Source organism: Centropristis striata, chromosome 9 (assembly GCF_030273125.1).
Source record: "Centropristis striata isolate RG_2023a ecotype Rhode Island chromosome 9, C.striata_1.0, whole genome shotgun sequence".
Classification (NCBI taxonomy): domain Eukaryota; kingdom Metazoa; phylum Chordata; class Actinopteri; order Perciformes; family Serranidae; genus Centropristis; species Centropristis striata.
The window spans coordinates 26512429-26535963 of NC_081525.1; the positions used below are offsets into that span (position 1 = coordinate 26512429).

Sequence of the window (23535 nt, forward strand, 5' to 3'; positions counted from 1 at the left end):
TTAATTTTGAGTCTCTTCCTGTTGTTATGTGTCTCTTTGAGTGACATTTTGTAGGTGAAGGCCAGAGGGGCCCTGATACTTTGGACCCCTGGGCCATGTGTGAATCCATCCATAATTAAATGTCTATTACTTGGCTGGAAATAGTAAGGGAATTGTAGTTTTTACACTTTTGTATGGATCAAACAAATGAGACATAACGTGTGAATTAGTGAGCTTTAGAGGTACTGGTAGGTGTTCTCAGTCTTTATGCTAAGCTAAGATAACCAGCTTAATGAACAGACATCAAAGTGGTATCAATCTTACTCTTTAACTCTCTGCCAGGAAGATGCATATAAATATATTTGCCAAAATGTCAAACCATGCTTTAAGCTTCTATGTTTATCTGGTAACTAGAAAGGCAAATAAACCATCGCTCCCATTCAAAGTAAACAAGTGTTTCTAAGCATCTTGTATAAAGGTTTTTCTTCAATGAAATTCCTCATATCTCACGGCCAGACAGTGTTTCCCAGCAACTTGCTATCTCTCACAGCCCTCCCAATCCTCCCCTCCCCTCGTCGCCGCCCAAATCTTGTAAGCTACACAGACTGCCTGATAATTGGATTTGAACAGACAGTTCAAACGGTGGCATAACATAATTAGCGACAAACCTCGGAATCAATCTCAGGCATGGCGATCATCTCTCTGGCCTGGCAGGTCTCTCTGGGAGCGCGACAGGAAAATACATGATATCAGATTTACACAGTTTGAAGCTCTTTTTGTGCACCTGAATGAGTGTGCAGGTGTGACGGACGCATGATGTGAGGAGTCAATGGGCATGCTCATGTTTGGATGAGTGAGTCATTACCTACATGTTGATATATATAAGTTTTTGTGCATCCAGGGGCATTCAATTTAAGTTTGCTTGCTGATTTGGACAAATATGTGTGTGTGTGTGTGTGTGTGTGTGTGTGTATAGGCAGTGATGAGAAACCCTTTTGAGTGTGAACAAGATGTAGCACAGCATTGATACCCCCTTCCCCCGTCCCTTGAGACAGGAACAAAGAGGGCCAGACTACATCAGGCAAGCCTTTGATCAGCTCAGCTCTATCGTGTTCCTATCAGTAATTGACAGCCCTCGGATCACCGATGCTCCTTCTGCAATGTGCACACATGAAAAGTCTCCATGAGCTCAGAAATATCATAAGGCATTTGTATTTCATGTAAACAACAGGCAGTTGCTCATAGTGGCGTATATTTCGTCTTACGACAGGGTTTGAGTGTTATTTATCTAACGATCGTATCTGTCCAATCACAGCGTGAGAATGATTGGCTGTTGATAAACGGCTGGAAACAAGCCTCATTTTAATCATGCCCTAATATATATAATACATATCATATCATACCTGATTCAGATGGCTCGCCCAGAGAGTTTATGACACCGAAGGACGCAATACGGCCAAAAAGAGGATTTTTTTCCCCCTGAAGTCAGCTTTATTAGCGCACCATGCACCGTTACAAATAACAACAGGAGGAAATAAACATTTTACAGAAATATGCGCCGACGGAGGTTTATGAAAATAAAAGTACTATACTATAGTTATAAACTCAAACAAGTTCAGTGAATATTTTACATTTGGATCACAGACTTAAAAGTTTTCACAGCCTTTTGGTTGAAGGAGGTAAACAATGTTTTAAAGTAAGTTTTAATCCAAAAGAAGAGGAATTTCTCAGAGTCAGAAAGTGAAACGCTGACGTCCAACAGCTGCAACACAACAAACTGGTTTAGTTTGGCAGCATAAAAAGTGAAAAGGAAGGAAATCAGTGGTGCTGTCAGCAGAGTAGCAGTGGAGCATTAAACTCCTGGTGAGGTTTGAATATTTCATTTATTCATCGTGATATATAAAGCTTTATAGCCCATATAATATCCAAATATTGTTGTTGTTATTATTATTATGGAGATATATTATCACCTCTTTACATTTACTGAGAATGATGTCCTAGTTAGAGGAGCGTCTGGCTGATTGGAAATGTTTCTATTCGGCTACCAGCGGTGGTAAAGGAGACGCTGACGCTCTGGTGTCCAGCAGGATAATAATAATAATAATAATAACAGTAAACAGCAGCAGATAACAACATTTAATATCCTCGGCTAGTATTCTGTTTGAAGAATATCATGGTCGCAGGGTGTATTTATTTTAAATGATGTTTTAATGATAAATTATGTAGTCTAAACATGTTTTGCTTTGTCACCATTAAAAATCAAAACACCACAGAGTTTTATCAGCTCCAGGCATCGATACTGTAGTCTAAGATCAATTCTCCGACTCAGACATGTGGACTTCACACTGACTCAAACTTGCGTACACGAGCTGAGAGCAGACTGAGATCTGATCGCTCATGTCCAAATTGATAAATGCCGAGCCTTGTGTAGAAATGATCTCACGCCCACTTTATGCTCACTTTCTGTCGTACATTTGATAAATGAGCCAGTATGTCCATGTGGTTGTCATTTTAAACGTTAATTTTTAGGTTAGATGTTGTATTTTGGGGTTCTACTAGAACATGTTGTCATACTTTAATGTTCAAAAACACTCTCAACACTTCTCATACTGCCTCTGACTGCTGCACCTCTGCTCACCCTCTGTCTGTGACTCTTTAGTAATACCTTAGTTATACCTCTTTAAACCCCCCACTGGAAAAAGTCCAGTCCGCTCTGATTGGTCAGTGTTTCCAGGTCTCACTGTCTGTAACATCCGTCATTGTAGCTGGAGCACCTAGCCAGAGGAAAACTTTTTTACCATGAAAAATTACCAATAAAATCTTCTTAACAGAAAAAATACACAATGAAACTTGTTTCAGCAGGAATGTGATCTGAATTGTTTTAGTAGTTTTACATCTCTTTGTTGTTGGTTTGTGTATTTTGCTTCTTTTCATAGTTGTGAGTCTTTTTTGTATCTTTGCAGCTGCATTGCATCTCTTTTAAGTTACTTTGGTTTCTTTAAATAGTATTTTCGTGTCTCTCTGTAGTCGTTTCTTTGTGTTAATTTTGAGTCTCTTCCGAGTTGATACGCACCTTTTGGGTATCATTTTGTAGGTAAAGGTCAAAGGGGCCCTGATACTTTGGACCCCTGGGCCGTTTGGTCATCCATCCATGATTAAATGTCAGACTATTATTTGCCTGGAAATAGTAAGGGAATTGTAGTTTTTACATTTTGGTTTTTGTATGGATCAAAAAAAGACATAACATGTTAATTGATTAGCTTTAGAGGCAGTGGTAGGTGTGGGAACATGGGAAGCCAAGATTACATTAGCAGTAGCAGACAGTAGTAATGTGCCTAAAACAGATGACAATATATAGAAATTCATCATTAGCTGACGTCATTTTAAGCCAAAAATGGAAAAAATATATATATTATATATATATATATATATATATATATATATATATATATACATATGCCAGAATAATGAGAGAAGGATTTTTTTAGACAATTTTTTATTACTTTCTTCAAAGTCAGAAGTTTACAGACTTTAGAAGCTTGGAATAAGAATATAAATTATTTTGGTAATCCTAACGGACCTAAAACAGGAAAAGTGATTGTCTGATTTCATGTCAGACAGTGAGAAAAAAAGTATATGTGTCTTTTTATATAGTGTATGTAAACTTTTGGTTTCAACTGTATATATATATATATATGAATAAATAAGGAAAGCATGTTAAGTCCCCTTTCAAAGTTTTAGGCAAAGCCTGCAGCACTAGAAACTCCTATTTCCGAGCAATCTCCCATGTGGCCTTCTCAACTGTGTTAATGTAATAAAACTGATTAGTACCTGCAGCCTAACACTTGACCAGGGAAAATTAGAGCCAGCCGTAAAGTGCTTATTCACCTCCGCTGAATCCACCTTCAGAAGTAAAGTCAGGGGAGGAAAAAATGAAGGCGCTTCAGCCTGAATGTAAAGTAATAAAGTGATTTAGTTTCTACTGCAGCTTTATTGGAAGCAAATTAACCTACTTTACAGAGGAGAACAGCGTTAGCAGCCTGTAAATTTGATCACATTTATTATATTTCGCCCCGCTCAAGAGAAGAAGAGGTGAAGATGGGGGGCTTTATAATTTTCACTGTACGAGCCAACTAAATGAGAACGATTTCACCATCGCAGAGCTAAACCAATTCTCTCAGAAATGCTGTTTCTTCTTGATGAGTCAACAGTGTCGGCATGTCCCAATAACACTTCACACCATGTGAACGCATACAGGTCCCAGAGAGAAGTGCACATCTGCTCAGTTCCTAAGTTAGAAAACAATTAAAAAAGAAACCAAACTGTGTTAATTGTGTGCCACAGTCACTCATTTCTAATTCAGCGTTATGACAAGCTGCAGAAATGTAACTTGTTCTTCTAATCTTGTTTGATAAAAGCTTAATGGTCCCTTTTGTTGTTCCACAGCATTGTTGCTGGAGTGCAAAGCTGTTACCCTGTCATATATCAAGCTCTCGGTGTCATGTGTAATGGCTAAGTGTTTTGAACCAACTCGCTCATGGCGGGCATGAATCTTCCTGAAGGCTGGTGATTATTAATGACAGTGGCAGCGCAGAGCAGCCACCTTCAATCACACTGCAGGTAAATCCTGCAACAAAGACCGTGGCAGGAAAGCACCCTTTAATTCCTTTTTCCCGGGAATTAATCAGCCCCCGTTTCTAATTTCTCACCCGACCGATGTTAATGCCTTTCCCGTGTGATACTCTAAATAAGAGATTAGACGCCACATGCGCACGCACGCACACACAAACACACACCATTGAACTAATGACAAACGAGGATGCACCCGCTCATTTGAATATCAGAGAGAGAGAGTGTGCTTGCGTGCCAACGTTACCTCCTCCAGCCTGTACAGTAATTACTCAGTGTTAGAACACAAGAGGAGACACAGGGTTTGTGAAGCATCAGAAGGGGCAGGTCTGGAGACAATGAGAGCAGCTTGAAGGAGCTCCAGGAGGAGTATTAAGGATCGGAAGGAGGAAGAACTAAAGAAGGAGTAAAAGAGAAGTTAACAAAGTTGGAGGTGATTTAGGAGGAGAGGCAGCGTGCAAAGTTAACACCATCTTTCTCCTCTTTATCGGGCCAACCTGATGGGACAAAGATGCAGGGCAGTTTTCTTCAGACCATCTGTTACATGAAAAACCCAATTGTACACAAAAGCTGAAGATGGAGAGCCTCAGGGCAGCCGATTTCTCTGGACGAAGGCCTCCTTATTTGGCTCTTTATATAAGCCATTCCTGTGCATCCTTCTCTATTTGTATTTCCTCACCTAAATATCTTCTGAAGCATTAAATTCAAATGTCCTGCATGCTGCTCTTCAACCCTCCCTTGTAGAGTAAATTTACTGTTTGCCCATCATTCAACACCTTCTGTCAACTCCACACCTAAATGACAGAAAGTTATATGTAACTGCGTTCCCAAATGGCATGTCTGATTTAAAGTCACACCCTTTTGTAAGCCTGACTATCCACAACAACCTCCTCAATACGTTTTGTGGTATTTCAGCAACAATTTGCAACCATTGCCTTTGAGTCTGACAGTAGACAACCACACATTACACGACCATAGTCAGCTGTCAGGAAAATGTATACAAAAGTTATTTAAAGCATGTTAACAAAATGCAAATTCTGTTGTTTTTCTGGTGAGAACAGCCTTTGTTCATTACACATTATGAAGTTATTTGGCATCACCTGTTTCTCGAGCAAACATTATGTTTCTGGGGAAGCGGAGCTCTCAGGAATGTCAGTTGTTTAATAAAGGCTTTTCCTCCCATTCCTGCTGTTTACTATGCACCGCTTAAAAATTAGACCTGCACAAGAAATGTGACTTATAAACTTTATTCATTAATGCAGCACTTTTCTGACTGGAGCTAAATCTAATCTAAACATTCCATTATTGGCGCCTTTATGAAAATAACTGCAGATTAAAAGGCTCAACGCAAACTTTTAAACCAGGCATCAGCTTTTGGTTGCCGAAACTGAAAATATGTTTACCATTTATAGTCATTTTAAGCGGTTGACTACAGTTATTTGCCAGCCTTATTGCAGTGAGTATTGTATATTATGACAGTGTGCTACCCTGAACTAGGGAACTTGATGTATAACGTATCAACATGCTTTGCAGTATAATACAGTTTAAAGAGGTTGAGACACTTTGCTCCCCAAGACTTCACGGTAACACTTTACAATAACCATCATTTATAAATGGTAAACAGATAGTTTATTAATGTTTAATCATTTATAAACCGTATATAGGCCATTTAGAATGGTAAATACATAATTTATTAATGTTTAACTATAATAATTTAAATAAATTAATAAATAATTTATAAATGGCAAATAGATGGTATGCTAAAGTAAGTTTATAGTTACTTTACCATTAACAAACAATTCAATTATAATTAATAATTTATTAATAGTTTTAGTTGCACATTTTTAACACCATATTAAGTATGTTAATGATTTTGAAATGATTCATATACCTTTAAGAAATTGGTTGAAAACATTTAAAGATTAACTATGTTTAGCACTTTGTAAATGGTTAATAATTGCTTTATAAACCATCTATAAACATCACTTAGTTGGTTATTGTGAAGTGTTACCCCCAATTCTTTTTTGTTTGTTTGCTCAGGTTCATGGGGTTATTTGACAGTGAAATCACTTTGTAGATTCATTTGTGATGTTGAAGAGTTAAACAGACTTTTCAGCCCACAGTTGAACAAGTTAATGAGCATGATTTGTCTCTAAAACAGATGCCTGCACGCAAAGTAAATGCACCAAAGCAAATGATGTGTTGTCTGGCTCTGATTGTAACAGCACTGTTTAAATATCACTGATGTACTGATGTTATTTTGGGGTGCATGTTCTGCTGTCCCTATTTTATATACATTAAAAAGTTCTCAAAATGGTAGGATTGTCCGTCACAATACCTTCCAGTGGCCATGATATCTGGTTTATATATGTGGTTCTTCTAGTTTTTACTGTTCTTTGTCTTTATCTTGACCACTATCTACTTTCCTCTCTCGCTCTCGTGTTGCCTTTCTCTCTCTTTGTCTCTCTCTCTCTCTCACACACACACACACACACACACACACACACACACACACACACACAAACACATACACACACCATCCAATTTCCTGCCACGTTCCTCCCTCTCTGTGGGAGCACTGTTGAGAGTCTTGGCAGAAGTAGACCCAGTGAAGGTCTCACTCCAGGGGCCTGTCAGGATCTTCTTCAAGGAGCACAGACACACACACACACACACACACACACACACACACAGACAGCCAGCCAGACAGACAGACAGACACACACACACACACACACACACACACACAAACTCCATGAGCACAATTAAGTTTGATTCATTGTTAGTGTATGTACTGTTTAAAACAACACGATCAATACTTTCCTACCTCCCTTCCTCGCTCCCTCTTTCCCTTTTCCCCCCTCTTTCTCTTTGTGACTCTCCCAGAGACCCTGCAGGTGTCAGCTCTTACTTCCAACTCAACACTTAATGACTAAATTGGAGCAATTAATTACCCTGATCGGTGATGTTAACCTCCACCTCTTCCACCTGGACTCTTGGCGGTGCAAACAAACCAGCTGATTCATACTGTAGCCTTGTAACCTGCCGGCTACTTATCCTCAATACTGCAGCAGCACTGCTCATCCAAATTTAATGAGAAATACCTTGAATCACGCAAATGTATATTGTATTCCAAGAGAGACATGGGTCTGGCATTGAGATAGAGATGGAACAGGGAAATCAGATTGCATGATTGTACAAATGTCGGTCAACCTTGTATTTTACAGGCTACAATAACCTCACCTCTCCTCTCCTCTCCTCTCCTCTCCTCTCCTCTCCTCTCCTCTCCTCTCCTCTCCTCTCCTCTCCTCTCCTCTCCTCTCCTCTCCTCTCCTCTCTTCTCCTCTCCTCTCCTGACCTCTCTCCTGGCTCCATGCCCTTCATCTCTCATGCACCTGCAGCACTTTGTCAGGCTGCTTTGGCTAATTACACATCTCATCACAACCACACACAGCCAGGGGCTCTCAGCAGTCCTCATGCATTACTACTGTAGTGGGAATTTAAAGGCATGATCTGCCATTCTGACGGAGGAGTCACGCATCGAATAATAGGTCCCACTACAACAACTGAGGCAAATTACAGACATGGTCTGTAATTACCTCGAGGAAAAAAACAGCCTGAGTCTCATATTTCACAAGCAACGATGGGTTAAATAACCGGGTAATATTTGTGAATGTGTGTTTATGGGTGCAGCCGGCTCTCTCCCTGGGCTCATACCTGGTAACCTGCCGTTGCCCATCAAGTCCTGATGGATGCTGTCCTGTCAGCGCAGCCAACTGTTCAAGCAACGGCTGCCCCTCATCCCTCTAGTCCCTGCCTCTCCCCAGATGCAGTGCTGGCAGCCCAGGGACACAATTTGATTTAAATAGCTTTGCACATGTTGAATTGATTTTTTAAATGGTTATGGAGATTCTAAGTCATTGAGGTTATAGAATATCAGCTTTTGGACGACACCAAATATCTGCAAGATCAAAGAGCAAGTCCAGCAGCCTCTGAATTTGCATTTTTCAAACATTTCTACGGAAAGTTTTCTCTCATCTCTGCTGTTTTCTTCCTCCTGCTTCCTCTGAGCTGACTCACTGTTGAATGATGGCAGGTGAATTGGCTGGAGGAACTCAAAGAGAGGGCATAGGATGCATTGAACGAAAAAAAAAAAAATCTCACAGAGGAAGGGGACATATTTTCCAGCCTGTGGTGTGGGTAATATGTTTCTGATAGCAATTCAATCTCAGGAGCGTCTGCAGACTCTTCACAGACAATAAGTTGAAGAGAAAGTGTCAGGATCAGCACACAAGCTATCATCACAGCGTAAGAGTTAACAGAAAAAAGAGAGGAAGCGTTTGGCACAAACTCAAAGCATCGCAATGTTGAGAGACACTAGAGGAATGAGATGGAAGGAAGGAAGGAAGGAAGGAAGGACAAAATAATGGCTGATAAAATGACAATTCAGCATTTTGGGACTTTACTTTCTTGTCAAAAGTTAGATGAGAAGATTGATACTGCTAATTTGGACCTTTTATCAAAGATCCATAATTTCACCTGCTTCCCAGTTAATGCAAACTCAAAACATCTTCTTTCGGGTTTAATCCTATGAAACGGGATTCCTGGGAATCATCATCCAAACTATTCTCTCTTACCCAGAATTATGATAACAGGAAAAACTAGTTGCATTCTAAGTAGAGCCATCTCAGCCATTTTTAACTCTCTTTATTTCACCTTTTTGCCTTTTTTTGGGCAAATTAATTACATTCAAAATATGAGTGCAGGGAGATTGAGAGAGAATCTGAACTGTAAAGAAAAGCATCCAAAGGAGGAATATTTCACCACATTGATAGTGAAAAGGCAATTAGATCAACTAATGAATGGAGGGAGGGAGGGAGGGAGGGAGACAAAGTGAACAGATAAAAAAAATAGTGTTTTGACTGTGGCTGAGGTTACCTTGCTATTCCAGAGATTGTGTGCTTCTTGTCCCGGGATAGAAACTCTCATTTTCACGAAAAATATGAATTCCTAGTCATCTATATTATACATATAATTTAGAGTATAGAGCTACAGCTAAACCCTAAATTCTCTCATCTTTGGACAGAGCCAGCCTAGCCGTTTCCAGCTGTTTCCAGGTTGTCTGCTAAGCTTACAAGCTGCTGACTGTAGTTTCATATTCTCATTTGTCTTAACATGACAAGAAATAAGCATATTTCCCAAAAAGCAACAACATAAAGCCCATTAAGAGGATTGAGAGTGCTGCCCAGGACTCAAGAGTCTTCTGGGTGTTATTTCACTTGATTCTTCCCTTACTACAGCGTGCCACGCAACATCTTTTTATCTTTCAAATTGTGACTTTATAATAGTGAAAAGATGGTCCAGATATGGGCTGGACACTTCCTACATAAGAATGTTTCCCCTCATCCACTGTGACAGCTACAAGCCCACAGAAGAATACCTGCTCTCACCTGACAAGAGAAGAAGTGAAGGTACAGGAGCTGTGTGGGGCGAAGGAAATACTACTATTTCTCTGAGGTGTACACGGTGGGAAAAGGGTGTGAACGGTGGTGCAAAGTGTTGTGGTGCAGTGTGTCCACACAAAATAATGCAGCTGGAAGTTGCAGGGCATCAGTGGATTTGAAATTTAGGAAAAAGGAAGGAGGGGATACAGCTGGGACTGGGGGTTATGGATATTTTCCAGCTGCTACTGTTACATCCCACTTTTTGTGTTTTATGTGATATTTGTAAGAAATAAGCCTTTGTTTGTAATGTCTTGTTCATGTTAGGTTATACATACCCCTGTGGTGTGAAAGAGACTCAAACAAAGAAACAAGAAGCAGTGAGACAAAAGCAAGAACACACAAGGTTCCCATGTTAAATGTTCCTTACATGCTTGTTTTTTTCACATAGGCATTGTATAATTAATGACAACAAACATGAAAGCTCAGGCTGCTCCAATAAAATGAGTCACAGGATGAAACTAGCTGCAAAGCGAGGCTAGATCCTGACCAAGAGAGATTTAAATGTTACCTGAGGAAAAAATACTCAAGTGAGCAAAGCCACAAAGCACTGAAGCATGAACAGTCTTAAGAATTTGTATTTTCTTCGCTATAAGCTCATTAAAGATAAGAGTCTGACCATGAACTCAATGAATGAAGCCAAAGTATTGATGTTGAAACAAGTGTGTCAGGGTTTTTTTTTCCCGGACGCCTCCAGTTACATTGTTCTCCCCATAAGGGTCCCTCCTCTCTGAAGGAGGAGGCGTCTGCAAAGCTAATTTAACTCATCAAACAGTGTTTACTGAGAGAGGAAAAACAAACACCTGGCGCTAATTCAAAATGCACTTCCACGCAGAGGCTGAGCACAGTGACGGGGGGCCAGAGGGAGCTTTGTTAAGTAAATGATCAGCCGGAAGGTTTAATTGAAAGGAACGGAAGAGGGAGGGAAATATGGAGCTCTGGATAAATGGATGAGTGGAGGGTTGATGTTGCACGGAGACGTAAAAGAATATAAAACATCTGTTAAGTGAGGGAGACGTGCTGACTGAGGATGTTGGCACAACAAAGAGATTTCTCGCGTTCCTCTACCTCTCAGATTCTTGCTCACTTCTTTTCTAGATGCTTTTTTAAGGCTTACCCATCAGCAGAGCAGATTTCTCCCACACCCAAATGTGTTTGTAGTTTTTTTTAAATCTAATTTTCCTTTCCAACTGTGTGGAAAAGCAGTTAAAACTGCAGATTTAATGGGCACCCTGGCCAAGTCCTTTGTTGCATGTCATCTCCCGTCAGCTCTCTACTAAAGAAATGACATATTCATAAAGTTTGTCACGAATGTACATTAATATTCTATTGACATTTGTCTGAACCCCAGGATTATTTGCAACAGGAACAAAAAACCTAAATCCTATAGTGGATCTCACTTTCTTCTAAATTTCCTTATAGTGAATACACTTAATTCCACCTCATTATTTCTGTTTGTCACACTGTGCCACATAGCCCTCAACACTGTATTTCCATATGTCCATCCAATAGTTACTGACACATTTCACGCAAAAACAAATAGGTCAATCTCCTGGTGGCACTAAAGTAAAAATCAAGAGATCACCAAAGTCAGTAGGCCCATTGTCTTGGAACCCTGCAGTACATAGTTTTCAAGTAGATGTTGAGATATTTTGTGGTGACTGAAACCTTTGAGATGCTGCTGATGCATTATAATTATGGCACGGTAACTGATGCACATTGAGAAATGTTTACTTACATTCACTGTGAGCAAAAAGGCAAACTAAACTTCCACTTCAGGTCACATATTCACATTTTGTGGAGTTCCAACTTGACCAGTGCAGTTATTGCCTTCATCCTGCACCGCCCATATTCAGCAGAAATCTAGACTTAAGTAGGGTCAGTTGTGAAGACATTTCAGTCTGGACCAAAGTGGTGGATCGACCACCACTTTTACTTTGTGAATAATTCAGAGTAGTGATAATGAGTTTCCCAAAGCATGTCATATGTTTTTATTTAATAGCAATTCCCAAAATTATTTTCAATTCATGTCAGCTCAGAATGAAATTCTGTCTCAGAAACTCTTGGCTCTTTAGAACTCTGCTTTGTCAAAGCAAGCTGTCAAAATCCAAAATTTGAGAATTGGAAGCTAAAAAGTATTAAATTCAGGAAAGTATGCTTTTAGAAAATGGATCCTAAAGGACAAATTATCAAACTGGATCCAATTTAAGTTGAAAGCCTTTGTAAATAATTGTGCAATAGCTGACAGAAATGCTAAATGTTGGACCTCCCATACATGCACAAAGGTCCCATTTAACAAAAAGATAATTAGTCTAAATGTTCCCCCCAATGGCTTAATGATGAAGTTTCATCCTGTACAGCAGTGAAACCAGTTGCTGTGGGGAAGGAAGGAAATCCATCTACTGTAAATACAGCTTTTGGGAATGGTTGGCAGTAAGCTAAAGCATACATGATTTGTGGTTAATGGGCTATCACATTCAGAACTACAGGTCCTTTAAAGAGCTGAGTTTTAAAGCCACATCAACAGAGCTCACTTTCCCCAGCGAAGCCACCCTCTCTGACCTTCTGAAAGGTACCGCTCTGCCAAAGAAAAGCAAACACCTCATTTATCTGGCGGCCAATGCAAAGAGCAGATGCCACAGGAGGCCTGGGGAGCTGGCAGTTGGATCCACGGCTGTGACAAGATGAGCAGCCTGAGCTCCTGGCTTTACGAAAAGGCAATAGCTGCTTGGACTTACACCGCTGCTAGATAGCACGCAGGTGGGCAGTTTAAACAAAGATCAGCCCGGACATAAAACCAGCCAGGGCAGAGGGGACCCACAACACCAAGTGAACTGGAGCACCTCCATCTGAAAAACCACCATCTATAAATGGCACTTAGAGTCAAATCGCAATCTTGAGAATTCATTTACAGCACTAATTTCAGGCTCCGTTTAAAAAAGTGCTATTAATCCTGAGCAGCTTCTTCAACAGCAGCAGCAGCGTGGTCGCGGGGGGAAACAGCAGCCAATTAAGGCTGTTTGTAGTAAAACATAAGAAACGACAAAAGCGGTGATTGCTGCGGTGTGAGGTGATGGGCTGGTGAAGGCGTTGTCCTGTCTGAGATCCTGATTGTGAATAAACAGCGCAATCAAGGAGCCTGATTGAGGGATTGGCCTCTTGGAAGTTCAATTGTGACCTTGATGCGATCAGAATGATGCATGAGAGGAGGAAGAAGGAGGGGAGAGGATGATGATAGCAGCATTATGCTTACACACAAACAGCATCCTGTACGCACAATTCACCGAAGAGAAACTTAAGCAATGATCCACTGTGAATCTCCACTGGCCACTTTAAATCCACTCTAAATTGCTCTCCTGCCACCTCAGCACAGAGTCCATGAGTGTGTGCAAACTCTGTATAGGTTCTCGGGCAGCGAAGTGAAGGTGGGCGGCCTAAAGAAATGTTTTCCTAATAAATCACAAGGGAGCTTTTAAAAACAGTGTGCAGTGCGGCGGGGAGTATTTCTTTCTCCATTCCCTCTGAGAACACCTGAAGTACACACAGCTTGACTGCTAATGGCTCAGTGGTAAATCACATCACGCGCTGTGGAGACGACTCGCTATTTGGACCAGGTGCTGGTCTTGCACCATCACAGCCGAAGACACAAACAAAATTCACGTATAGTCTAGCATACACACACCAAAACCCAAAGACTACCCGCTGAGGCGAGTGCTAAAACATCCACTCCACAGCTTCAGACAGCTTTGACCCTTTTGGAAAAAGCAGCTAATGGCTGCTCGCACATGCCTCCTCCTCTGTTGAGCCGAGTGGTTTGACATGGAGAGGAGGGGAGAGGAGAGGAGATAACCTCAGCTTTTGAGTGTCTCCCTCTGATCCCCACTCTGTCAAAACAATGAAGGTCACGCTAAGATGAGGCCCAATTAGGGCTTGGCCTCAAATGCCTGAGGTGTCTGCAGTCCTGCAAGCTTAGAGAAGCCTTTTTGTTGTTTTCTGTGTGTTTCATGTGCTCAGTGGAGGGTTTTGCATGTGTGCATGACAAAATCAGCAAGTAACTGGGCAGTGGAGCATTATGAGAGCGCACGTCCCATTAAAGCGAAGACAGGACATCAGCAGAGAGAGGCATTTTACTACAAATATGCCAAGCTGCTATTTTTTCTTTACTGCTCTCCTCTAAGCCGATGGGACACTAATGGGACTGAGCAAGTAAACACAGATAAGAGTCAGAGTAAAACAATGATTATCTATTAATGAACGTGCCTGCACGCTGCAGCTACAGTAACTCCTGCATGCTGACAGCTAAGCCAATAGTCCAGTGCAGAGAATGATCCATCACAGACAGCGGTCCCCAATCAATCTGAGCACAGAGCTGGACGCTGGGGGATAGCAATGCTCTCCGACGGTCCTCTCTATCACACACACACACACACACACACACACACACACACACACAGGGCAAGTCTCAGGCATCCACAGTCACTAGAGGTGCCCCAGCAACAGTTCTCAGAGCATTTGCCAAATTTATCAAAGAGGTCCAGGAGCAAACGGGAAGGCTCCGGCACTACTCACCAAGGGTAATTATCAGGACAGACAGACAACCTCATTAATTGTAGCTGAGGGGAAAAGCCCAGAGAAAGTGGGCAGAGAAAGGACACAAAGGGACATCTTGGTTTAAAGTTATGAAGAGTCACAGGAGGGGAGACTGGGGTCCAGGAAGAGGATAAGTGTATTAAACACTCAGTCACACACAACACAGACAGTTGATTCATATCGTGATTGAATGACTGCGGCAACCTCTCTTCTTTTTCTGCATTTCCAACACATTATTTCCTTCTCTATTAATTTTGCAGCGTGACACTTAATTACAAAACAGAAGTGGTAACAACCCCCAACAAGTTCATTTTGTATTTGCCGGAGCAGAACACAACTCTAACCACAGAGGAGAAGTCGTCTGCCAAGCTTCTGCACAAAGACACAAAATGATAATTGTTTAACAGCCAGGTCCATTAAGATGCTTGACCACAAAAAGTGACCCCCACATTCAGTCGAGCTATTTGCTGACCTGGTGACTGACTTGGTTTTCTCCTGATTTGGAAGGTAAACAATTGTGTTTTCATTTCCTTGCTTGCTCTGTGTTGACAAAACACAGTGAAAGCAATTTGAATGGAAATTACATTTTAAAAAATGCTTTTTTCTTGAGAACAATGTGAGAAACAGTGGCAAAATAAATGCCCTTTCTGTTCAAAAACTTTTGGTCCGTTTACAAACTAAGTCCCACATTAGGCACAGTCCTTGGGCAAAACTTTCAAGCCCTTACTTGCGAACACATACACACCTGCACAGCTGCCCCCCTCACTTCTAGCATCGACTGTAATGCCTCAGAGCTTTGAAGGCAGCACGCTTCATAGCTCCATGTAAAAACCACTTTGGTGCAGCATTGGCAATCTTATTAGGGACTGCAAAACGACTAGTGACTCTACTGGCAGGACATCTGACCCACTATGAGTCGTACAAATTCCATATTAAAATCAAATTGATGGTGTCTTCAGTTTTTCATTCAGCACCCCAAGGCTGTGCAGGGAGGATGAAGTGAAATCAAAGTCTGGTCTGGACCGACTAAGACCTAATCATTTCACTGCTCTTTATTGTAGAGAGACAAGGAAATGTTTTTTATTGAGAAAAAATTATGGAGAAAATAAAGATAGACAGATAGAGAGTTAGACAGACGGATAGCAAGATGTTGCAGTTAATGACGACTGCCCACATGAAGGGAGCTCTCACATCGCCCTTTTCACCCTTTTCTAAGCTTCCTAGCTCATTCTGTTCAACTCAGCACATCTCAGAATCCAACTGAATCCAACACACACACACACACACACACACACACACACCAAGGTTCCCACACACTACCGCACGTATACACACAGGACCAATCCTCTGAAGTAGAATATTTGCTGATATCTGTCAGTTGGCTAAACTGACATGGACTACAAATCCAAGTGTCACATAAAGGCTGAGTTTGGACACAATTGACTAAGTCCACCTGGTGAGGGCTGCAGGTCAGCCAGCTGCTGCTTTCTTCGTCTATCTATGTCTCTATCTCCGTCTGCCTCTCATCTCTCTGAAATTCCAGTGACGGCTTTTTCAGCAAAATGCTTCACTCTCTTCACTCATGGCCGGTCCTCAACTTTGCAGAAGACCAATCAGCAACCTCTGCTTCATATTCTTTCTAATGGCCAGCAGGGGGCGACTCCACTGATTGATAGAGTAAAGACTAGAAGATTAACAGGGTATGCACCTTGCTAACTAAGCTATACAGCTGATAAATTAACACCCTCCTCCAAAGCTCCACCCTTTTATCCAAATAATGGTCACTTCTGGCTTCAAAAATGGCCAAAATTCTAAACTCGAGGCTTCAATATTGTAATCCACAAACCAATGGGAGACGTTTCAGTGTCTGCTTCTTTAATATAGTTTATGAACAAAACTGAAATATCTCAATAGCCATTGACATTCAAGATTATACTGATGGTTTCTGTTCCCAGAGAAAAGAATCTTGGTTACCCCCTGACTTTTCCTCCAGCATTATTTTAGTTTTTTTCCGTGAAAAACAACTATTTAATGTGTCTGTCTTCATCTGGTTTTATTAGAATGTATAAGCAGCATGATGATAAAATAAAACTGAGTAATGTGAAAACATTAAAAGCCAGTATTACCACACGAATAAAAACCTTTAAGGAAAATATGATTCACAGCTCCACGCCTACAGGGAGACAGACGGGAGGATTAGAGAAAGCTGTTTTTTCTGCTTAGTATATGGAATATAAAACATTTATTTCCCCGCAATTATTTTCCTAACAACAAAATACAAGAAACATTTTGAAGCCACAATATTTCACAGAAATTATGCACTGAGGCATTCTACACATCATGCTCTTTCAGCATTCAGTATTTGTTTGAATAACAAAGAAGTAAAAGTCACATTGTGCCTTACTTTGTATACTAATAATTATTAATCAACATCAATAGCCACAAAAGTCAAACATTGCACTCAAACACATGCAGAACCATGAAATAGGAAGTCCCTAGGTGCAAAGGATCTGAATGGAATTAATTATACAACTTTGATAGTCTCTCCCACAAATCCATGTGATTGGTTCCAGCAACCCCAGAGCTAGATCTCTGATTAGTAAGGAGAGCTTTGTAAGTATCACACTGGTGCCTCGGCTTCATAAATAGCCCTGCTGTGTTGAATCCAAGTGGGCAGGGAAGAGGAAGAGGAAGACGGACAGAAATCACTCTCAGTATCAATGGCTTCCTCTTCTTCTACCTACTTATGTTGTGCTTTCCTTTAGCTTTGGTCCCCATTTTTTCTCTGGTCCTGGTGATTCCTTTGTCCCTCTAGAAATTAAAATTAAAAAAATTGCGAACACACACACACACACAACAAAATGTGCTTCTCCTTTGGGGCCCGTGGCACACCAGAGAGGAAAACATTGTCCATCTGTAGGTCTCCCTGTTTAGCAGCGCATCAGAGACTGACAGATCGAGCCTGTATGACAATGATGCCAATATTACATGCTCAATTTCTGTGAGTGATGCATCTTTTAGTCCTTTGTGTGAATATGTGATCTTTTGAGGTTTTGTTTACCAGGAAAGGAAAGCTCTGAGGTAGTCAAAAGAGGGAAGGCTTCAGGAGCTGTCCGGTGCTGAAACCACATAAAGAGCCCACAGGGAGCTTTTCCTTTTCTGAGGATTAACTCAAGACTGGAAAACGCTTGCATAATGTTAAAGCATACAGCTGTGTAGTGTTTGCCTCTCCTTCAGGGTGTTTTAGGAGGTGACTGATAGAGACCCAATCTAATTCACATCTACTGACATGGCATCTGACTTTAACAAAGGAAGCATCACACCCCACTGGTGAAACAAAGGAAAGGCCAGCAGAGGAAAGGTAGCCTCCGCACCCCCCTCCTCCAATCACTGAAAGACACTCCACTGTGCCTGTCATTAATTCAGCAGACAAAAACTGTTACCAGATGTCGTTATTTATTTATAGTATTTAATAGGGAAAATGCTTCCTTTGAATAATACATTTGGTGGGAGAGGGGTGCAGAGCAGGGTTTGGGGAGGGGGGTCTTTGATGAATATTCATGAGGTGCGTCTGGAGGGATTGTGGTAAACTACCTTTTTTTCCTGCCTCTGAGCCTTCTGGGCTTTGTCTGCTCTGCCACTGGCCATGGTGGCCCAGCTGTGTTGCTCATTTGCTTGGCTCTAGGTGCTGTGCCTAGTTCAATATGGCTAAAGCCAGACCATTATATTATTAGCCAAGGCAAAGCTAGCAGCGGTCCACTTAGGCTCCGCTCCATCTGCTCGGCTGTGTCGGGGGTTGGATGAGTGGAAGGACGCGGAGCTGTCGATCAAGCAGATTGACGTCCTCTGGTGAGCAAAGGTACAGCCTTCATTAAGCCGATGAAGCGACCCTGTGACTCAGGGGGACGGAGGTGCCAAGTGGAAGCTGGACTAAAAGACGGGCTAACAGGCTCCACTGCCACCTATACACACACAGACAAACCTTAACTTTAACAGACAGTAGAAAACACTCTCCGTCTCTCTCTCTCTCTATCTTGATCATTTATTCAAACAGAACTGAATACATGTGCAGGCTGTTGTGAGTGTTTTCACTGCACTAATTGGATCAGGGTTATCTAAGTCTGTAAATTAATCACCATCTGCAGGAATCTTCCAGAATTCCTCCTACTCCTTCCATCGCTATCGCCAAAAAAGCTACATCTATTTGTACCATACAGTGTGATGATGGCACTGAACTTTCAGCTAAGACAAAAAACAGCACTCAATAATAAATACCTCGTTTTCCACAGTAGAATTACGAGGATTAAAGCCATTAGCCAAAGCAGCACCACTGACTCATAGCACCGCAGGCTTCCAACTATAGGATTTGTAGCTGGAGGCCCTCACCAGTCAAACAGCCCAACTCAAGCCCAGAGATCCTCTGTGCTGATACTGTGCAGCTGCTTGGCTGCTCTCCCTTGTTTCATCTCAAGCAAGGGTGGCTTTGTTTGTCTTAAGTACAGCAGAAGGTTCATTGTAGGAATATTAATGTCTTACATTTGCAAAAAAAATCACAGTTTCCCATTCACTTGCTTGGACACTGCTCAAGTGCAAAATTGAATTCTTGCCCATTCACGTCTTCCGCTACAAGTGTCTGCACTAAGCTGAGTGCAGCCAGGCAGAGAAGGCACATTATTGAAATATGTGACAACACAACCTTGTGCTAAACGCTGATAATTCTGTAAAAATTCTCCCAGTCTGCAGCCCTCCCTCTCTTCCTCTCCTTCTTTCGTCTGTTCCTTCTTTCTCCTGAGGTGTGATGACAACATTTCTGAGCTGCTTTTGGCCTTGACCACCATTGGAGTACAGCCACGGAGAAGCAGTGAACCTCTCTCTAAAGGAATATTGTTCATCCATTGTAATGCCTCATCACACAGAAGATGTGAAAATGGGGGCAGTGAACTGGCAATACCACAGAAAGGGAACACTTCTTCTGAGAACAATGGCGTTAACAGCAGAGCTGAACGATTCAGTGCGAGAGAGTGAGAGTCCAAACAGAGCGAGACGGGAGAGAAACAGACAGATGAGAGGGGGACAGAAAGACAAACACAGAGACCTTCTACAATATGCATGAGAGTGCAAGAGGCAGAGAGAGAAGCAAAATCAAGCACAATGACTTTAAAAGAGCAGTTTAATGTGGAGCCACATCTTATTAGTGCAACAGGAGCTGATAGTTCACGAAGAGAATTCAGGAACATAGGTGACCAGCAGCTCACCCACAAGTATTACACACACACACACACACACACACACACAAACACACATAATGGCGCACACATGGCTGCTCAACCAGTGAGAAGGGTAGGGAACATTTTATCTACAGTCAGTCACAGAATGAAAATGAAGCCAGGGGGTTTCTGATCTCTGTGGTGTGGCTCTGCATCAGCAGGGAAACAGAGGCTCCTGATCCATCAGCCAGGCTGTCTGCAGGTTCTGGCTTTGGCCCTGCACATTAAGGATTGCTCAGGCCAAATACAGGATCACACTTGTGTGGGACAAAAAGGCTGTGAGGGGTAAAATATCAGAGAAAAGGGATCAATCCTGCCAAAAAACAGCTTGTAGATATCGTAAGTAGAGTGTGTTGCACCCATGTGTGTGTGCAAATACAGAATAAGAGGCTCACAGACAGAAAGAGAGGGAGTGAGAGAGACTAGTAACCATTTCACAAACTGCTTGGCTGAATCTCTGCTTAATTTCCCAGGGGGTCATGAGCAACTCCGCTCCTACCCTCGCTGCCATCCTCTATCTGACACCCTGCCATACACAGGGAAAATGAAGACAAGCAGACAAAGAGCAAAAGTTGTTTTCTTTTAACACCCTCACCAATATCCCTCATTTTGCAAGACATAGTCTACTAAAGGCAGACGTGCTTGGACCTCCTGAACTTTGATCAGTTCTGTAGCCTAGAGGTGCTGCTGTGCGGCTGCAAAGTTTCTTCCAACAGAAATAATTGAGAGACCCATTTGAGTGCAAGTGCCAACCAAGATAATGTCTCGGGTTTCCCTCTCTAGGTGTGCTGACAGCACTGACAGCTCCGGCTGCGCTGCCTATCGACTTTCCCCCGAGCCAACAGCTCCCTCTGTCCCTACCTGCCTCACCTGGAGGCTTACAGTGGGAAGACAAGGGGGGGTTACAACAAGAGGTGGAATGACGGTCACACAGATCAAAATCTCACAGTGACCTTGTTAGGATGAATGTCTTTTTAAAGTTGCTCAACACAAGAATCTTCCAAAGGAGGAAGGAGGAATGATACTACTTACTTGTTAAAAGATGCATCATAATTGGATGGCCATGACATCATGCAAATGGGGGAGAAAAATTACAAAACCAGTACATTGTGAAACAATAGCAGGTTTTATGTTTATAATACTAATACTTATAGTGAGGTGGTAGGATGAATGTGGTTATAACATAATGATAAATTGAAAGAAAAGTGAAAACAAAGGTATTTTATAAAATCTGAATCAAATCACAACATGGTAAAATGGTTAATCTTTCTGTAAATCATCTAATAATTATTTTTTTTAATGAAAGAAAGTGATTTTAGTGGTAAAAGAAGCTTACAAAAGCCACACACGTCTGTTTTATAGTGCACATGCAATTCTGATCATAGCCATACATCTTTTTTAACAGTATTGACAAGCTTATCTTCAATTCATCACCGCCTGTAGTGATCATAAGCTGTGAAACACCCTTTTTTCCTTGTAAATGTGGGAATACAGCAGCATTAAACTGACTTTCTCTGCTAATTATGTTGTCAAAATACCCCAAAAAGCAGCCTAAAAAACTCGCCTTCACCTTTCGGATGAAGTGAGGTCCAGTCCACAGGAATGTAGAGCGATGCAGCAGCTTCAGAGCGGGAGTGTCGGTGTGATCCGGTGCAGGTGGTACAGCGCCACAGACCCGGGGAGCTCCACCATCCAACGACGCGGACAAAAACAACAAAAACAGCCCTGCAAGTGCGGGTGGAAAACGAAGCAGTTGTGAGTGTCTCAGAGACCGGGAGGCACCGTGTCGCTTTTTGCATGCACTGTCTCGTTCAGTGTCCTCCGCCGCGCTTCTTTCGGAGACGAGCCGAGGCAGCAGCAGCCGCGATGAGTGGATGAGCGCCAGAGTGGTGCTCACCTCTCCAGCAGCTGAGCGCTACTGAACAAAAGAGTGCTCCGCAGGCTCTCTATTCAAATAGCAGGAGAGGAGAGAGGAGGGATGGAGGGGGAGGAGGAGGAGGAGGAGGAGGGGGAGGGTTTGGGGGGTGCTTTGGTCCTGAGGTTGACGTAAAGACAAGAAGTTTGCGCATCAAAACTTAATTCAAAAACCGCCTCATATTCATTCACAGGGTCTATGTGAGTGATGACCTGCTGATGTGTCATTGTTTGTTCAGTATGATAAATGATCTGATGTGGGACACAACACCCACACAGCTATTAGTCTGGACCCGTCGCTGTAATGAAGGGAGGGAGACGTGATTTGGCATCTCAGCCAAACTGTAGGGCCCATAATCCCGTTTTGCTTTTGTCTGAGCGCTGTAATTAACAACCTTAGGGATAACGAATTGCCTTGTTTGGCAGTGTAGCAATGACCTGAGATTTCCTTCCAATGGTCTAGCTTAGACTATCAAATTAGATTACCCTGATGCTTAAATGGCCAAGGATTTAGTTGGCAGGCCTGATTGAGAATCCAACCAAAAACAAACAGTTGTAAGTATTGTCTTTGCATGGCAGCTAACATAAAGATCATTATAGTTCTTGTAACACAGTTGCAGAGTGTTGCCTGCAGTCATTTAAAAAGAGCTTGCAAAAGTGGATCTGGTATACATTCATAGGCGGCGTGTGCGACCCACCGCTTTGTTGCATATAAAGAATAATGATCCCCCCCGAGACGCCGAGCCTCGTGCAGGGAGATTAACGCTTTGTTCAGCAGAGTTGTATAATTTAAGCAGAGCCCGGGCTGCTTGTATTATTTTTGTTGGTTTATCAAAAAAAGAAAAGACACACTTTAAAAAAAAAAACTATATGCAGTGTATTTTCACCATAAGCCAGAAGTATACTTTTTATAACTTGAGATGGGATGTTGTAATGAAGGTCAGTGGAGGGAAAACAGTATTGCATCAGTGCAGCTTCTCAAGGAGCTGACCATGGTGCTGAATCAGTTTAATGTAGCAACATTATAGTGTGTTCACATAAGAAAAATGTGTAGGGTAAGGATTTACCCCCAAAACTCACTCATAAACAGGGCTAATACAGCTTTTTTTTTTTTTTTTTTAATGGAATTCAAGCACTTTCAAGGTGCCTAAACAAGAACCTCAACTAACTACACAGTAAAAAATAGTCTGTTTATTTTACGGTAAAATACAGGCAGCTGTGGTTGCCAGAACTTCCCTGTAAAAATGACAGTGAGTGGGTTTCCCACTGTAAATTTAAATGTAAATATTAGCAAAAACTGTAATTTAGACTGAATATTCCCATTATTTTATGGTAATTGTGTCATTCATTCACACATCATGGTATTTCTCCATTAATTTCATATGGAAATATTATTTTTTTTACAGCAAAACTGTGTGTTTCCTCGAGTTTATGACAGTAAAGAGTTTAAGTCTTGTGCTATTCTTTAATTTACGGTAATTAAAAGTGTCTACTCCGGTGAACTTACGCCCCATTTCTGATGTAATTTGACAGTATTTTACTGTAATTTCCACAAATATTTGTTAAAATAAAGCATTTTCCAAACTTTAAAGTCTTGACAGAAAAGGTTTTTGATGTATAGACTGTAAAAGCTCCTCCCACTATCAAATGACATG

At 41.7% G+C, this 23535-nt stretch overlaps 1 protein-coding gene across 2 annotated transcripts in view; it reads right to left on the bottom strand.

The window, feature by feature from the left end:
- The window catches only part of ncanb (neurocan b), a 210637-nt gene extending 188731 nt beyond the window's left edge, over positions 1 to 21906 (bottom strand). The window contains exon 1 of one of the 2 annotated variants that reach the window (XM_059341715.1): positions 21537 to 21906. The gene's annotated coding sequence lies outside the window, so the exon portion shown is untranslated. Of the gene's footprint in view, positions 1 to 21530 lie in introns of both variants that reach the window. The other variant, XM_059341716.1, reaches the window with a different exon arrangement.
- Positions 21907 to 23535: the final 1629 nt, after the last annotated feature.